Source organism: Myodes glareolus, chromosome 5 (assembly GCF_982192425.1).
Source record: "Myodes glareolus chromosome 5, mMyoGla1.1, whole genome shotgun sequence".
NCBI classification, from domain to species: domain Eukaryota; kingdom Metazoa; phylum Chordata; class Mammalia; order Rodentia; family Cricetidae; genus Myodes; species Myodes glareolus.
Window position 1 is genome coordinate 17837120 of NC_142030.1, and position 17818 is coordinate 17854937.

Sequence of the window (17818 nt, forward strand, 5' to 3'; positions counted from 1 at the left end):
GTTACACATATCAGCCAGTAAGGAATCCACAGCTTTCTATCTTCCATGGAAATAAAAACGAAACCTCTTTTCCAAAGCAACATATCCTTAGACCCAAATTTTGAAGTGAAGATACCTTTATGTTGGTTTAACTTAGCAGCCCCCAAATCACATATCATTCTGTGGTCAAAAAATTCAAAGAAAACATATATACATATAATCCAGAATCTCTGTGTATTTTCCATCTTTATGTGGCTTGTTTTTTCACTCTATTACTTTTTAATATTTATTTTATTATCTTTACTTCTTTAGTCTATGACTGGCTGTATGTCTTTTTCTGTCTATACTTTTTACTCTCTCTCACAAGCATAAGTATGTATATTTTTAAGCACACTGTGACTTGTTCAGGGGTTTATTTTTGTCTGAATCTGTCTTTATTGCATATCTGTAATCATTTTCTGACCAGGAGCACTTTTTCTTTAAATGCTTAGAGGGTGTGGCTAGGACCAGCTCTGCAGCCCTGCCTATTGGCTCCACCAGTCTTACATGGCAGAGAGAGCTATGCACACCACCCCAGCTTCAGGGTCTCAGTAGGTCGGGTCTATGTCACCATTAAGCAATTTGAAACACCCTGTTAACAGGACATTTAAGTGCTTGGACACCTGAAAGAGCCAGAGCTGTTCACACAACTAGCATGAACCAGCAAGCCCTCCCCTAAAGAAGCCACACAGCCTTCCTTCACTGCCAATACTGAGTCAGGAAGACCTCTCTTAAAGGAGCCTTGGCACCCCTGCTCACTATTAGCAAACAGAGCCTATCTGAAAAAAAAAATGCGGCTACTAAGAAGCTGCATTTAACTCTGTTCTTTTGTGTCTAGGATTTCTTTTCAAACTCTGTCAGGTTTTGTGTGGATGTAGTCAGCTTATGGTGCTCCAACTTGTAGGTGGAGACTGCCCATGACTCGAAATTATCACACAGAAACTGTGTTAACTCTTACATCTTCTTTATTAACCAATGGTGATAAAGTAAATAATAAAATAACCAATGGTAATAAAATAAATAATAAAGTAAAGCAGCTCCTTTATTAACCAATGCTAATAAAACATATTTATAACATACAAAGGAAAATCCCACTTCAGGCTAGTCTGGTGGCTTGCAGCTACTGCCCAACATTTCAAGAGAATGTTTTATCAAGTATCACTAGCCTGATAAAGATGAAAATTCAAAGTACAATTTCTACTACATGCATCTTGTTTTCACATAATCATACAGTTGAAAAAAAAACTGTAAGCCAGGGACTATTTGTACTGTCCTCTACAATAAGCCATGTCCTGACACAGAATTGGGAGCCAAGTAGCTAGGGTTCAAAAGCTAACACTTCTTCTCCACATCTTTGTGCCACCCCTCTTTCTCAATTTTCCATTTTCTTTCAAATTCAGCTCAGTGAAGATTTCAACTCCATTACACCATGAAATTGCTTCAGCCTCGGAAACTAGTATCTTCCACTTGTTCAGTAGGCACTTATCAGACCCGTTCTTTTATCTGACCTCTGTGTAACATTCATTCTACTAAACCTTCCTTTCTTTCTGAGACCTTCTCCTACTTTGGCTTTTATAACTCTGATTATTCTCTTCCCCATTTATCTTTTTCCTTCCTTTTCATTCTGTTTGCTAATGCAAATTGTTTCCCATGGTGCATCTTACTTCTTTGTGCCATTTACCTGATGCAGGCCTCTACCTCCTTATCAACATTTATAGTCATACCAAGTTTATATTGTCTAGTTCCTCTCATATTTACCACTGACAGTAAGTCAGTTAATTCTGCTAAAGTGCTTAGGATGGTATTTGTCACAGAGTGAGCATTGTGTCATGCCACCTCTTATGCTATTGCCCGGTTAGGTAGCCTCTGTTAGCAGGACAAATACCTGAGATAAGAAACTTACCACAAGAAAAGACTTATTTTGGTTTACAGTTCTAGAAGTTTTATTCCACTTCTTAGGGCAAGACAGCTCATCATGATAAGGGGCACATGCTGGAGTCAAACCACTTGCCTCCTAGACTGGAAAGGAAAGAGAAAAAGGATTGGGCTTGTGGTATGTGTCCCATAATCTCCCTGGAGGAAACAGCCACAATGACTGAAGTACCTCCCATTAAGTCTTACTTCTTAAAGTTTTCAACATCTCTCAACAGTGCCACAGACTAGGGACCAGGACTTTATTAAATGGACTTTGGTAGTATGCTTTAAGATCACATTTTTACATTTTTTGTAAATAAAAATAATACTTAAAAAATCAAATTATAGATAGAACTGAGTTCAATCTCCAACAACATAAAAAAATTCCATTCCAAACTACAGCATGTTATGGAACAATCCTTTGCACACTGTGAAAATGTGTTGCTCTCATTGTTAATAAAAAACTGACTTGTTGATAGCTACGCAGGATTTTTCAGGGCAGAGAGAATGCTGGAAGAAGGGCAGAGTCTGAGGAGTCTCGAGCCAGACATGAAAGAATCAACATGTGAAATTCACAGATGAGATAAATGAGCCTCTGGACAGCACACAAGTTAATAGAAATGGGTTAAGTTATAAGAGTTAGCTTGGGGGGCTGGTGAGATGGCTCAGTGGTCAAGAGCACTGACTGCTCCTCCAGAGGACCCAGGTTCAATTCCCAGCACCCACATGGCAGCTCACAACTGTCTGTAGCTCCAGATTCAAGAGAATCTGACATTATACGAATGCACATGAAATAAAGTTAAATAAAGTTTTTAAAAAAAAGAGTTAGCTTGTAACAAGCTTAAGATATTGGATGGGCATTTATAATCAATATTAAGTCTCTGTATGATCATTTGTGGAGTAGTTTCCAGGGCACAGAGAAACTCTACCCACAATAGCAATTACCATATTAACTCAAAGTTTCAGAAGTGTAGTTTGATTCTATCAAAATAGTTTATCTTCTCCAATTTACACATATGGTATATATCTTTCCAAATTTTTGCCTCTTAATATAAATAATCTCTCTCTCTCTCTCTCCCGTACACACACACACACACACACACACACACACACACGTACACACACACACACGTACACACATGCACATGCATGCCTGTATCTAAGGCTTTATATAGCTCAGTGGAATCACTGTCTAAGTGATCTTTTCTCCCAGAAAATATACCTTTACATTTTTACTCGTGATTTTGTGGCATCTGTATCTTGGAATCTCTGGAGATGAAATTCCATTGTGTTCAGGTTGAAATGTTCTATTTCCTTAAAGCAGGATCTCAAGATGCCTTAAAGCAAGATCTCATGATGTAGTCCTGGCTGGCCTGGAATTTGTTTTCTAGACCAGGCAATCTTTGGACTCACAGAAATTCACATGCTTCTGCCTTCTAAATGCTGTAATAATTTTAAATCGGTTAAGAAAAAAATTTGAGGAATCAATCCAGGGCAAGAGTCTCTAAAATATTTATAACATTAATGTAAATAACAGTGTACAAAAATAGAAAAATTTGGCACATACTTGTCAAACAAAAATACAAACAAATGTAGAGAAGATATAATTTTAATTAATTTTGTCTTTAACACCTGTTAACCTAAATATTTTATTCTGTATAATGTAATATTCTGTATATTAGTCATATGAGCACATATCCAAATAAGAGAAAATATTTACACAACAGGATCTACCTTGTCCTGAAGTGAATATAAAAACTCACGACTGTCTTCATAGTGAAAGCAGCTTAGACCCAGATCACATGCTGTCTCTCTGCCTTCTTATCTCTGCCTAGTTCAAAATGTTTGCATCTCCTAATAGCCAGCATTCTCTTGGGTCTCAGTCAGGCTTAACACACGCAAGCCTCAACATGCCCAACATAATCCTCTTTGTAGTTCTAGCCTTTTTTCCCCACCAGAAAATAGGCTTAGACTGCCCACCAGCCACTGTATTTCCTGTCCTAAGGCAGCCTCCCCTGAACGGATAGAGCATCCTTGCCCTTGCTGTGCTATGTCATTTCATGAGGTCAATACCTGCCACATTTCTAGCTGAAAACCAAGCATGTTTTATAATGTCTACCATGTTTGCAGGAGGATAGCGGTGCAGAAGGGTGAGGCAGAGCCAGAAACAGAAGCACTGATAATCTACTTTTTAATAGGAATTACAATTGAAGTTTCAACTGAGAGTTCAAAACATAAAAGGGACCATTTTTCATACAAGGTCCTTATTATGAAGAAAAATGGTTCCAAATATAATCCAAATCTTTTCATTTGTTTTAGGAATATAAAATAGTGTAGAAAATACCAAATAAAAGAGATTTGTGAGAGGAAGTTGGGTTCTTCACCCACAGTGGGGAGGCATTGGAGGAGGCTTCTTCAGCTCATGCCACTGGGCTTCCATGGCATCAGGTAGATTTCCTGAGATATAATCCCCAAAATGAGGGGATGTATGGGCTGGGATCTAATTCCAACTTTAGAATTTGTAAATAAGCTGCCCAACTGCTCCAATGCAGAAAAGAGAGGGAGGAAGAGACAGAGAGTAGGGAGAAAAAGTTCTGTCAGAAGAGAATTAGCCTGGAGCTATTCTGCATCCTGTAGAGGACCTTCTGGCAAAGTGAGAAGATTGAAATAGGCTAAGGAAACAGAAGCTAAGAGGTGATTGGGAATAGCCTGCTGTGTAACACCCATGTCATATGGAATGCAGGTAGAGGAGCTGGTTGCAACATTCATAAGAATTCCTAGACAGACAGCCTGCAGCACTTGCTAGCCTTGTCATGGATGTGCACTGTGCAGGGAGCTGTGCATGGTCTTTAGTGCCTCATTGTCACTATCTTGAAAGTCCCAATTCTTCTTCAACAAAGGGTATGGCATTTAATTTTGCACCTGACCCTGCAAATCACCTAGCTGCTTCCTGATGCCAGATGGAAAGAGTGCAAAGATGGCTAACATGGGACCATCTTGGTGAGAACTGCTTAGCCTTCACTCAGACTGACTGAGGAGGAGGCATACAAGGTGGAGAAGAAAAGAAACAGAATCTGTCTACTTTCCTTTCTATGGCTATTAGCCTAAAGATGGCTCAAATTCAGTGTTATTTTAAAATCAAATTACTAATTGAGCGTTTGCAATTTAAAGTGGCCATGGTTTTGTCTAGAAACCGAAAATTTCGCAACTAGATTTCCTTCCATCATAAACAAACTTTTCCAGAACATTTGTATCTTTCTAGTGTCGGAATTTATTAACTAACAGTAAGTTTGAAAGTTACCGCAGTTTCAATGGCTTTACTCACTGATCCTCCTGATTTGTTTGACAGTCATGACCATGGCACTTTCGGTTTTACAGCCCATTTCATCGCTAAAGTCTATGGGATTGGAACACACTTCACAGGCAGCACAGAGGCCGAGAAAGGGTTAAGAGTGTCCACAAGATTTAAATAGACTTTACCCCTGAACAAAGGTGGAGAGCTGATGCAAATGTCTGGTCACTTCACAAACATCAGATCTATCTAGGGCAGAGCTTTCTAGGCAGTTCAGGCTCGCTTGCAGTTTCAAAGTGAACAGTGTAAAGCAGGGGATTGGACTGAGCTAAAGCCAGGGACAGAATCATAAGTTCATTGACTGGAGATCTTGTAATATGCACACTGGGAGGTTTGGCAAAATGGCATGTAGATGTGTGATATGATGCCACATTCTTAGGATTTTATGTTGTCTACGAGGAGCTTTTATTGTTCACTGATCTGGTATATCTGATATACTCGCAAGCATGGTGTTTCTGATATGGTTTGATAATTCCATGTGTTGTTGATTTAATTAGAAGTGTAAGTGGTATTTTAAATTAATAAATTATGAATTTGGGCCTTATGATTATGCTATGCAGCTGATGGCTGTTCTTTGTAAGTTTTGTGTGCCCAACATCTTGGGGCACTACTTGCTTACACAAGTTACCAAGTCATTGTGTCTTAGTATATGTATCTAAGTCAGGTGAAATTGCTGTTTTGTAATTTAGGACAAGGGACAAGCCTGACAGCTGATGTTCTATACAACATAGAGTACCCCAGGACAGAACACAGCCCACCTCCATAACTCCTACTAAAAAGAACTAATTAGTATGCATTTAATGAAATAGCATAGAATCAACAATTGAACAAAATATGAACAGAGTTGGGGTGGCTTTGAAACTTTCCATTTGATTCTGTGCATTTTTCAATTAATAGAGGAAACTTTTTACATGAATGAGGGAACTTTCAGAAACAAGACTGTATTTGCCTGAGATAGTTGAGGAGAGACTTTGGGCAACCCCCCAAGTGAAGGTTGGAAGTTTACCACTATTATTTCTCTGCTAGTTGTTGCATAGTTCAATCAACACAGAGTGGACTCCATAAAACCCAGAGACATATGATATCATGGACTAAAGCAAGGCTCTGGGATAGCACTATGTATAAATTTATTGCACACCAAGATTCCATTGCATTACCAGAAATAATTACTATGTGAGCTTGTTGCTTTGGAATTAGAACATGAATTCTAGTTGGAAGACATTAAATAATTGTGGCTACTAACTTTCTGTGACCCAAGTGTCTTGAAAGAAAAACATCTAGAGATTGCTTAAGTTGGTAGCAGATTTATCTAAAAGACTGAAAATATGGATAAAAAATTTATTTATACTCTAGTAACATACCAGGAAAAGAAACTGGAAAGAGGGAACTCCTCACAGAGGTTTAAGTATTTCACTTTCATATAACCCCACAACAGTGACAGAATCTGTCTTCAGGATTGCTCACAAAGGCACCTGCTTATGCTTTATTGATCTAGGGGACCACTTGTTTGTTCCCGTCTACTCAGTTCAGAAATAATCACACAGAAACCGTATTATTTAAGTCAATGCTTGGCCCATTAGCTCTAGCTTTTTATTGGCTAACTCTTATATCTTAATTTAACCCATTTCCATTAATCCGTGTATTGTCACATGGTTGTGGCTTACCGGCAAGATTTGGTGTGTGTCTCTGGCAGAAGCTCCATGGCTTCTCTCTGACTCTGCTCCCCTATAGCTCTGCTATAGGCCCAAATCAGTTTCTTTATTAATTAATGGTAATCACAGCATACAGAGGGAAATCCCACATCACTTTATGATTAGAGGAAAGGATAAAAGACAGCTCACACTGGTAACTATTACAACAGTTTTTTATTGACTCACACTCAGTTCATGCTGCTGCAGCAAAGTCTTACAGACTGGGTGGCTTAACCAACAGAACTTTATTTCTCAGTTTGGAAGGCTGTGAATACAAAATCGAACTCACAGCTCATGTAGTGTCTGGTAGGGGCTTGCAATTTGCAGTCTTCTTGTTAGAGAGGACAAAAGCCCTAATGTCTCTTGTTCATTCAGTTTTTGATTTGGTTTAGCGTTTTTGAGACATTATCTTTATATAATCTGGCTAGCATTGATTGGTTATCTTTCCGCTTCAGCCTCCTGAGTGTTGGGACTAATAGTATGCACCACTATGTTGAGTGTGGTGGGTCTTCTTAAGACGACATTAATCCCATTCGGAAGGGGCTTCATTCATGAACTTATTACCTCCGAAAGGCATCATATAATCAACAAATTATGGTTAGAATTTTAACATGCAAATATTTGGGGAGGGCAAAAATTTCATATTACTTATGACTCCGTGTTAATCCCTTTTCTTTTTTTCTTTTTTATTTTTTTTGTGTTAATCACTTTTCTTGTTGCTGTGACCAAATTCATAACTGTTCTTGAATATTACGTTAACTAGGCAAAGATGTATTACATTTGTTTATGCTGTGGAACATTACTTTAACTATGTGAAGGTGTTTTACATTTATTTGTATTGCATTTGTTTAGTTATGTAAAGATGTGCTGCATCTGTTTCACCTTGCCTGTCTAAAGCACCTAATTGGTCTACTAAAAAGCTGAATGGCCAATAGCTAGGCAGGAGAGGGATAGGCAGAACTTGCAGGTGGGGCGAATAAGTAGGAGAAATCTAGGCTTGAGAAAGAGAAGAATGGAGAGAATGAGGGAGAAAGAGGGACAGGCCTGGCATTGGAAGCCAGTCAGCCAGAGACTGGAGGAGCAGGAAGGTAAGATATACAGAAAGGAAGGACTGAAGGAAGGTAGGTAAATAGCTCTGAGACAAAATCTAGATGAAGAGAAATAGGTTAAGTTATAAAAGCTAGCAAGAAATGAGGCTAAGTTAAGACTGAGCATTCATAACTAATAAGTCTCTGTGTCATGATTTGGGAGCTGGTTGGTGGCCCAAAAGAACAAGCCAGGAAAAGCATCTTTAAGAGGAAAGGTACTTTGACTCACAGTTTGAGGGTACAGTCATCGAAGTGGACACATCTTGATGGCAGCAGCTTGAGGCAGGTGGTGGGATGTATTCGATCAGGAAGCAGAGGGAGATGAATGTTGGTGTTGTGCTTGCTTTGTCCTTTTGATTCAGGCTAGAACCACAGCACATGGAATGTGCAGACTAATTAACCAGAGATCTTTCAAAAGTACAAATGGCCAATACATGCATAAAAAAATGTTCAGCAGCCTTAGTCACCAGGTAAATGTAATTAGGTTCATTTCACCTGCATCAGAATGGCTGTCAGCAAGCAAGCGCTGGAGAGAAGGCTCAGTGGGTAAGAAAGGGCATCTGCTTGGTAAGTATGAGAACTCGAGTCCATATCCCCAGCTGCTTACTGTGGTCGTGTGTGTCTTACTCCAGCACAGGATGGGGTGAAGACATGGTGATTGCTGGCCGCAAATTCGGTGAGAGCCCGTCTCAAGGGAATATGGAGCATGTACACTGCCCCTTCCAAAGAAATCAAAGAACTACCAATGCCAGAGAGGATGAAGAGGGGAGGTATACACAGAAAGCAGTATGGCAGTTATTATTTAAAAAAAACCCTAAAATTACAACTACTGTGTGATCCAGCCTCATCAATCCTGATCGTATATCATAGAAATACATTAATCTATCTATATTTATTGCACCATTGCTCACAATAGCCAAGACATGGAATGTTCCTAGTGTTCCATTAGTGAATGAACAGATAAAAACAATGTGGTGTATATTCATAATGGAGTTTTATTCAGCTATAAAGAACAAACATCATTTGCAGGAAAATGGGTATAACCAGAAGGCATTGTGTTGAGGGAAATAAGTGAGACTCACAAAGATAAATGCTTTCTCCCATATATGGAAACTAGATTCAAATATATATTTGAATATTGAAAGTAAAAGGAGACTCTTAGGCGAGGAGGTAGAACAGAGCGGGTAAATGAGGGAAAGACTGTGAACAAAGTACCTGATAGCTGTGTGAAGATCGAATGAACAAATACCTGATATCTGTGTATGAAGCTCTAATGAACAAATACCTGATATCTGTGTATGAAGATCTAATGAACAAATACCTGATATCTGTGTATGAAGCTCTAATGAACAAAGTACCTGATGTCTGTGTATGAAGCTATAATGAACAAAGTACCTGATATCTGTGTATGAAGATCTAATGAACAAATACCTGATATCTGTGTATGAAGCTATAATGAACAAAGTACCTGATGTCTGTGTGTGAAGATATAATGAAACCCACTGTTTGGTATGTTCACTAAAAGAACTCCTCAAACAATTCTGTGATGGTGAGTTTCCAGTAACTGGTTTGATACTGAATGGGGTAACAGTAGACAACAAAGCTTACAGTGAAATAGCATTGTTAAGAAAATATCATGTCAAGCCGGGCAGAAGTGGCATATTTCTTTAATTCCAACACTTGGGAGGCAGAGGCAGGCAGATGCTTGAGTTCGAGGCCAGCCTGGTCTACAGAGTAAGTTCCAGAACAGCCTGCGTGGTTACACAGAGAGACATTGTTTCCAAAAAACAAAAAATAAAAAGGCAGAAGAGAGGGGAGAAGAGAGAGGAGAAGAGAGCAGGTATACATGAGCAAGTGCATGCATACAGTTCAGAGGTAGAGTGTTTGTCTAAATGGACAAGTCTCAGGTTCTGTACAACGCTCAGGATCGACCCCCCCCCCCCGCCATAAACAGGTGGTGATCTGTGGGGAAAGAGCTTGACATTATTTGTATCACTGCTATTATAAAGACTATTTCGTTTTAAAACTATTTATTTTTTTTTGTGTATTTGTGTCTGTGTATGTAGAACTGGAGTTATAGGCATCGAGAACGGCTTGGCGTGGGTGTGGATGAGTAGGGAAATGCTCTCAACCATGAAGCTATCTCTCCATCCCCAAAGGGAATATTTTCTTAAAAGAAAAAAAAAACCAAAGCATCTTAGGCTGTTATAAAATAAAAATCTGACCCATTTTTGTTTTATACACATGAAACCCGAAACCCCATCGTTTTGCCAACAGCTAATGTTAGAGATCTGATAATGTTGGAAATGTGTATTTTGGACAAACTGAAAAGAATTAAGACTTACTCATTTGTACCCATGACTTTCAGGAGCTATGGGAAGAGGAGAAAGCCCTTGACTCCTGCTTTATAGGTCTTTCCCCAGTCACCACAATTGCTTTAGATAACCTGTACTGCCTTGGAAAGCACTATTCCAGGCAAGACCAACCTCGTGAACTGTTTTGTGGTGCTGGGTATTGAACCTGGGACCTAGTGCACCCTAATCAATTATTTATAACTGAGCTACATCAGTTACAACTTAGTGATTCTTAAGCGGTATTCTCAGGCTAGATGGTACTGGTCAGCATCTATGTCTTAAAAGAAAGGACAACTGTCCTGCAAGTCTTGCTATCAAGTAGCATAGAACAAGTATTGAATTAATGAATAAATAAATCAATGGATAAATCTGTGAATTATACAGAATTATACAGACAAGACAGGATTCCTCTGTACAGCCCAAACAGGCCAGGCTGTGGTTGGTGGAACTGAACGTTGTCTTGAGTAGTACAAATATAATCCTTCCTTTCCACACCCCCTAGGAGACAACCTTTTTTTCCCATTACTTTTTTTGGTAGCAGTATCAGGCCCAATGAAGGATTTCTCAAATGGTCTTTCCATGTTTCCCTGGGATGTTTACCATGGGTAGAGTGGTCGGAAGTAGTAGCAGGAAGAGGAAAAGGCAGCCCAGCTCCAGTGGCAACAAGCCATGGCAAGTAGCGGCAGCAGCCAAACAGTCGAGACCAGCATAAGCGGTTGTGGGTGGTGAGAAACAGGTGCTGGAGAGGGCGGTCACGGCAGTTATGGACCTTAGAAGTCCAGATATGCAGGTCTGTCACTAGGTATCAACACCAACAACCCAAAGGCCGTACTCCTCCTAGCTGATGCTCACTACTGTCAGCTGTTAAGAGACCCAACTGTTGAGCCTCAAGAGTTCGGGCTATTGGAAACCAAAGCCAGAGCAGTAAATCTTAATATACGTTCTTAGAGCTATTTGATTCTGGTTTTTAACATTCAGAGACACAAACTACAGTTCTCTGGCTAGAGCTATAAACATCTGAAACCTGCCAGCCCAATCCAGCCTTTGCAACTTGAGGATCCATGTCTTCCATTAGAAGACATATACCACTACCAGTGACTTTGGACCTGATGGGGACCCAGCTAGCTCACTGGTAACTGCGCAGCACGTAAAGACACGATGCACTGCATAGACAAGGGGGAGTAGTGCTAAACAACAGAGCTAGAGAAGAGGGGCAGGCGACAGAAATGTGTGCAGGAAGAAGCCCAAGGTACCAAACACATTCTTGCAATGGGAGAGACTAACGGGTTCTTCAAAAGACTAGAGCCACGAGGATTAATATCGGCTCGCGAGGTGTCTCCAGAAGTGCTGGAACGGTATCAGGAAAAGTAAACTTTTATGACTTCCTGGAGTGGGTGATATGTGGTAAAATATGGTCATTTTCTAAAAAGCACTCTCTACTGTACTAAGTCTCCTCAGCCATGAACTTCAAAAGAAACGTCTTCGTAATGCCCCAAAGTCAAAGGAACCAACACCCCACACAAGGAGGTGATAGAGGGGCTCGGGATGTCACTGCCACCTCCAGGTTGGCTCTCCTACTGGACGGCCACGTCTCCCGGGATGGTCAGATACCTGGTTTGCACTGATCCCGAGTCCGCCTCGCCCTGGTGCAGGTGAGAGCGACTCACCTCGCCCCAGGCCCGCACCCCCCGCGGCGTCCCGGTGCGGTGGGTGTCCGGGGAAAGCCGTCCAGGGCCTCGGGCGCCCCGTCGAGGGCCACCCTGCCCGGGGAAACCCAGAACTTCCCGGCGGCGGGAACGGCGGCCCCGCGGCGCGGGCTGCTAGGGGAGGTGTTCTCGCGAGAGGAAGCCGAGGGGCGCGGGTCGCCACGGGTCTGAGGGGCGCGGGGCAGCCTGGGGACAAGCGCCCGACTGGGGCGCGGAGCTGAGGCGGCGAGCAGGGGCCGGGGCGCGGGGAAGCCGCTCCCGCCAGTCGCGGAGAGCCAGCCCCTGACGTCAGGAGTTTTCCTCAAAGTCAACAACAAGCCCCGCGGCGGCGGCAAGAAGCTTCGGCGGCAGCCCCCGGAGGGAGGAAGGAGGGGGCGGGGAGGCGGCTGCCGGGTCCCCGAGGCGAAGCGAGGCCGCAGTCCGGGGTCTCCGGTTCTGCACGCTCGGCCCGGAGCCTCCGCCCTGCGGCCGAGCTGCTGGATCCGGCCCCCCGCCCGAGCGGTGTTTTCTGGTGATGAATTGAATTTGTAGCCGATATCCGATTCCCAAGTAGAGTCTCCGCCTCCTCCTCCTCCCCGCGCCGCCGCCCGCCCTCCTCCTCCCTCCTCCCGCTGCCGCCGCCGCCGCCCGCTCCAGCGCCGCGGCCCGCCCGCTCGGCCGGCTCCCTCCCTCCCTCCCCTGCAGCCTTCGTCTCCCCTCCCGCCGGCAGCACCGGGCTCCAGGGGGCCAGAGGCTCAGCGGGGTGGGGGGGAGGACAGGAGGGGAGGAGGAGGGAGGGGGACCCCCGAGTCGCCCCCTCTCCTCCCCCCGCCCCCCCGCTCCATCCTCCGCCACCGCCCGAGCAGCTGCGGGGCTGCCGCCGCCGCCTTTGCAGGTAACAGCCGCCGCCCCCAGCTCTCGCCCCGCTCCCCGCCTCGACGAACTCCCCGAGGGCCCGGCGGCTCCCTCCCTGCCTCCCTCGGGAGGGGGCGGCGGCGACGCGGGTGGGTGAGGCGGGGGCGTCTGGGTGTCACCGCGGCCGCCGGGGGCGTGGGCGGGGGACCGGCTTTCCCCCTCCCTTCGGAGGCTTTGGGGCTCTGGGTGTGGAGGTGGAGGCCGGGGGATGCCCGCGTGGGTGACACCGACACCCCCTCGCTTGGGGGTGGGGCGGGGGAACGGTGGCAGTACGCGGACGGACGGGGAGGGGGTGTTCCCGGCCTAGCGGTACCGTGTGCTGCGCGTCTGGGTCGCCCGGCCCGGCGCCCTAGGGTTCTGCTTCGCTAGAGCCCGGCCTCTTCACCCTTAACTCGCCCGGCCGCGCGGCCAGGGGAGGGGGCGGCGGGCCGGGGCGGGGGGCGGCGGCGAGGTTATGTAACGCGAGCAGCCGGTGGCGAGTCGGTGTTTGGGTTGGGGGGAGGGGCTGTCTGCGCATGTGGCGGGAGTGCGGGCGAGGATGCACCGGCGTCCCCGGGGTCTCCTTCCTTCTCCTGCTACCCACCCCACCTTGCCGCACCCCGCCGGCGCCCGGGAGAGGACGGTGCTGATGGGGTGCGGGTGTGCGTGTGCGAGGTGGGTAACGTGCAAGTCTGTGTTTTTAATAGTAGTGGGGTTTTGATCCGCTAGGGAGTTGTGTGCTAAGAATAGAAATGTGCGGAAGATGCTGGGTTTGGCTGATCCACTGATGCTGTCGCTGGCGGCGGCGGCGACGGCGGCGGCTCAGGCTGCAAGTAAACAAACCAGCTTCTTCCTTGTCCACCTCCTCCGCCTCCTGCGCATCGGTCTGGTCTGCATCAGCCATGATGCTGGCAAGGCCCTTTAGAAGCCCGAAGTTGAAGCTTAGGCTGGTGACAATGATAGCCCTGATGCCGAGGCGGGGTCGCCCCTTGTGTGGGATTTCCTGGGAATCTACACTTAGGTTAGAGATAACTGACTCTCTTTAGGGCCAGGTTTTTACAGTAGTGGTGTTTTCTGTTATCTTTAGAAATCAGGGGAAAAGAATGCTTACCCATAAGTTAAAGCTTGGATTCTCTCATATCTCCATCAAAAGAATGTTATGAAAATAAAACTCATTTCACCAGTGTAATATATTTTGGTTAAAAGCATTGATAGATTGTAATTGATAAAGTTTACAGGTAGAAATTCAACAATAAAACCTGTGAATCTGTATTGACTAATTTCTGTTATTGATAGAGTTATCACATGTTTGGTGTGTCCTGAAAGGGATACAGCACAAGAGCTTCATATGTAATACATTGACACTTGTCTCAGATCATCAGTTTAGACATGTGTTCCGTATTTGGTAAAGCACGGTCATATTTTTTTAGTAGAAATATAAATTTCTAAACAGCCACTGCATTTGTTTATGGTAGGAACTCCTGTTAAGTTATATATTCACTTAGGAAAAAGTTGAAAAAGCCGAAGGTGGAAGAGTCCAATAAATATGGTTTAGGACATGAAGATGGGTCTGAATATTCCAGAAGACGGTTGTTGAAAACATTTTTGAAAAGTATTTTCATGAATTACTAGTTTTCCATATTATATGACCAGAAACTGCTTCCAAGGTGCAGTTCAAGACTGGATTTTGTTCCTTTTGTCATTATGAAATCTTGATTCTATTTAATAACTTTCTGAAAAACGGAGATGACCCTAGTATCTGTTACTTGAAGTTCTAATTTTAAAGTGTCATTTGAATGTTACAAGTTTGGATGAATGTAGGTGTAGGGTTTTGTTTGTGTTTGTTCTGTATATTTACAGTAGTGGGTTTTCTTAGTTATTACTACAAAATTATGAAATTTGTTATTCAGTTTTCCTCTACAGTTAGGTTTTCTATAATGATGAGTGAATAGTTTTCAACTTAACATTATTTTTCTTTAACCTTGACATTGGTAGTTTTGCATTGTATATGAAAGAATACTTGGAAATCTTTGGATTTTTTATATTTGTAATTGTATTTATTGTGATTCTGAAATAGAGGGGTTTCCCTGTATAGCTTAGGCTTCTATGAAGCTAACTCTATAGTCTAGGCTGGCCTGCTAGGGATCCTCCTGCCCCAGCCTCCTGAGTGTTGGGATTATAGGTGTGTGCCAACAGTACAAGCTTGTAGATGTAATTTTTCAACTAAAACATTTTAAGTAAGGTTCAATTCACTGTATAAATAGTAAGATGAGGATTGTGCTTTGGAGGGGTAAGGTTTTAGCACTTCATTCAGAAGACACCATCATTAAAGTTTGTTTTGTAGAATTGTGCATCTAAAGTCTTTTGATTAAAGTTCAGGGACAAAGCATGGATTTCAGTGTAGGGGTTTAGGAATTTTAAATTCCAGGTTTTGATTTTAATGTGAAAGTTTCTCAATGCTTAGGCTTCTTTCTAAAGGGGAACTTGTCTCATACATTGTTGTACAAGTTTAGCTTTTAATTAAACTTTGCATATTTTTATGAAGAGATAACTAGTAATACTTTACTTTGTAGTATCTGTAAGTTCAAGAATTTATCCCTGGGAAGAAAAGGTGATTCCTGTTAATGTGTAAATTGGATCTGAGTCATAATTTAGTAAGATCTTGGCTTTATAGTGATTAAGTTTATAGCATTAAAAAGAAGACCAATTTGGGATCATTTTGAATTTCTACAATTAAATGCAAGACCAAAAATTAATTTATTTGGTTAATTTCATATTTGATTGCATTTTTAAGTTACCCTGAATTAATAATGCAACTATTTTTAATGGAAGGTTTGTGTTAAAATCTTTAAGTAATTTAAAAGTTGCTGTTGAGCGCCATATTTCAAGCATCCTCTGCATTCTTAATCTGGTTTAATGCAGCATATTCTTTTCTAAAGTAGACTACTATTAACAGATGTGTCATTAAAGTCTTTAATATCTGATAGGACTGGACTTAGTTTCCAGTTAATTCTAGCCACTAACCCTTGCCATGTGCCCGATATTGCTATATTGCTATATGTACTTTAATATTGTAATTCATCTAATCTTTGGAACAATCTTGACGCACTTTTGAAAGTGAACTTCAAATAAGAAAACACTCCATACAGTATAAAAATCATTTCGTTTAAAATTTCCTATTCTGAAACACTTTATTTGTACCCATTCTTAGAGTCCACAGTGACATTGCTAAATTATATTTATATAATTATATTATGATCTATACTTTAATAAGTTCCAAAGAACCAAGTTAATATAGTTTTAAAAGCTGTATTGATTAAACTGCTAATATTTCTTTCATTTTAGTTCTTTCAAATGTCAAACTAAATACCGCAACTGTTTACATAGTTTATTGTAGCATCTTTCATCAAATTTGAAGTACATTTATTTCTTCTGCAAGGAAATCTTCAAATAGTTGGTGAATAGATCAATATGCCTTTTGATTTATAAATATACTTTTAGTTCTTAAAAACTATTCAAATATACTTATTTAAAAATTATTGTGTTAATGTACTTTGTATTTCTAAATGGGTAATTTTTCTTGTATTCTGAAAGGAAAGTAAAAAGGTTTTCTAGAAGAAAACAAAAGATGTTCAGATGAGAATTTATCTTTTCTATATTAAGAAAGCCCTTGACTATATCTGGATGTCTGGGAGTTTCAAACAGGAAGGTAGAATTTAGCCAATAATGGAGATTAGCCCAGATTTGGTTTGAGTTGAATGCCTACTTGATGTTTTGTTTTAACTGTATATTAAATTTTGAGGATAGGAGCTGTACATAATCATGATTGTCATCTGCAATGCCACTTCTGTATGAAGTCAATTGTAGATTTCAATGTGAAGAATCCTAAATATCAGCTATGAAAAAGCTATCAATATCTAATGCTACATTTCCTTTGCAGCTAAGGAAATCGAGGCACAGAGAATTAAAGGGACATTATCAGCACCCGTCTGAGTGAAGCAGAGTTGGAAACAGTTAATCAAGTTTCTTGGTCTGTCTGGTACTTTTTCTAAAGAAAACTTTGAGAAGAACTTTGCCAGGGATTCTAATCCTGGGGGGAAAATCTGCCAGTAATTCTTGACGTTTAGTGGACTAGAGATAGGTTTTATGTGTGTACATTAAGTACTTCCATTTTACAGTTGAGAGGTGTCTGAGGCAGATTTTAGAATTCTATGTGTATATTGAATTAAATGGCCAGCTGAGCCAGTGTTCTTTAGTAGCCCTAAGTTATCATAAGTGCCTTCATATACAGTTAAGCAACATTTTACATTAGAAGTAAAAAAGGATTTCATTAGCTTATTTATTGGTTTATGTGAAGCAGAGGATAAGCATATTAGTGTTTTAAATCAGAATATTAGGTCTATCACTTAGCACAAGCTTTTTAGTGATGGACATGTTGAGATGTACATTGGTTGAGATTGTACATTGATGTAGAGAAAAAGAGGAAATGCTTTTTTTGTATGTGTATTTTTGTTTATAAAGTTGTTTTTTTTAAGAATTAACAATTTGAAAGATCTGACAGTTTGTCTAAAAGTTCCAGGTTTTAGAAAAAAGTTCTACAGTGTTATTACTGTATTTTGAATAGAGTTTATAGGGTAACAACTCCAAGTAGGAACAGGTTATTCAAAATACACGACAAATTGTTTTGAATTTCATTTCTACTTCTGTGTGTTTACTTTTCCTGCATATACTTTTGAAAGTTTGATACAGCTTTGTGTATTTGTCCTGGCATATACATTAATTTCTTCTCTTTTCTTTTGGGGGGGGGAATCAAAAGCAAGGG

General features: G+C 41.7%; 1 protein-coding gene and 1 long non-coding RNA gene across 6 annotated transcripts in view; one reads left to right on the forward strand and one right to left on the reverse strand.

Annotated features, from left to right (window-relative positions):
- Positions 1-1144: 1144 nt before the first annotated feature.
- On the reverse strand, positions 1145-12397 carry LOC125401973 (uncharacterized). Its single transcript, XR_015737847.1, has 4 exons — positions 12029-12397; positions 8293-8426; positions 3155-3375; positions 1145-2037 (listed from the first exon to the last, which is right to left on the reverse strand). It is a non-coding gene; the product is annotated as an uncharacterized LOC125401973 (long non-coding RNA).
- Positions 12398-12843: 446 nt separating this feature from the next.
- Positions 12844-17818, forward strand: part of Akt3 (AKT serine/threonine kinase 3) — a 241832-nt gene continuing 236857 nt past the window's right edge. For 4 of the 5 annotated variants that reach the window (XR_015001246.2, XM_085687652.2, XM_085687653.2 and 1 more), the window contains exon 1: positions 12845-12997. The gene's annotated coding sequence lies outside the window, so the exon portion shown is untranslated. Of the gene's footprint in view, positions 12998-17818 lie in introns of all 5 variants that reach the window. The other variant, XM_085687654.2, reaches the window with a different exon arrangement.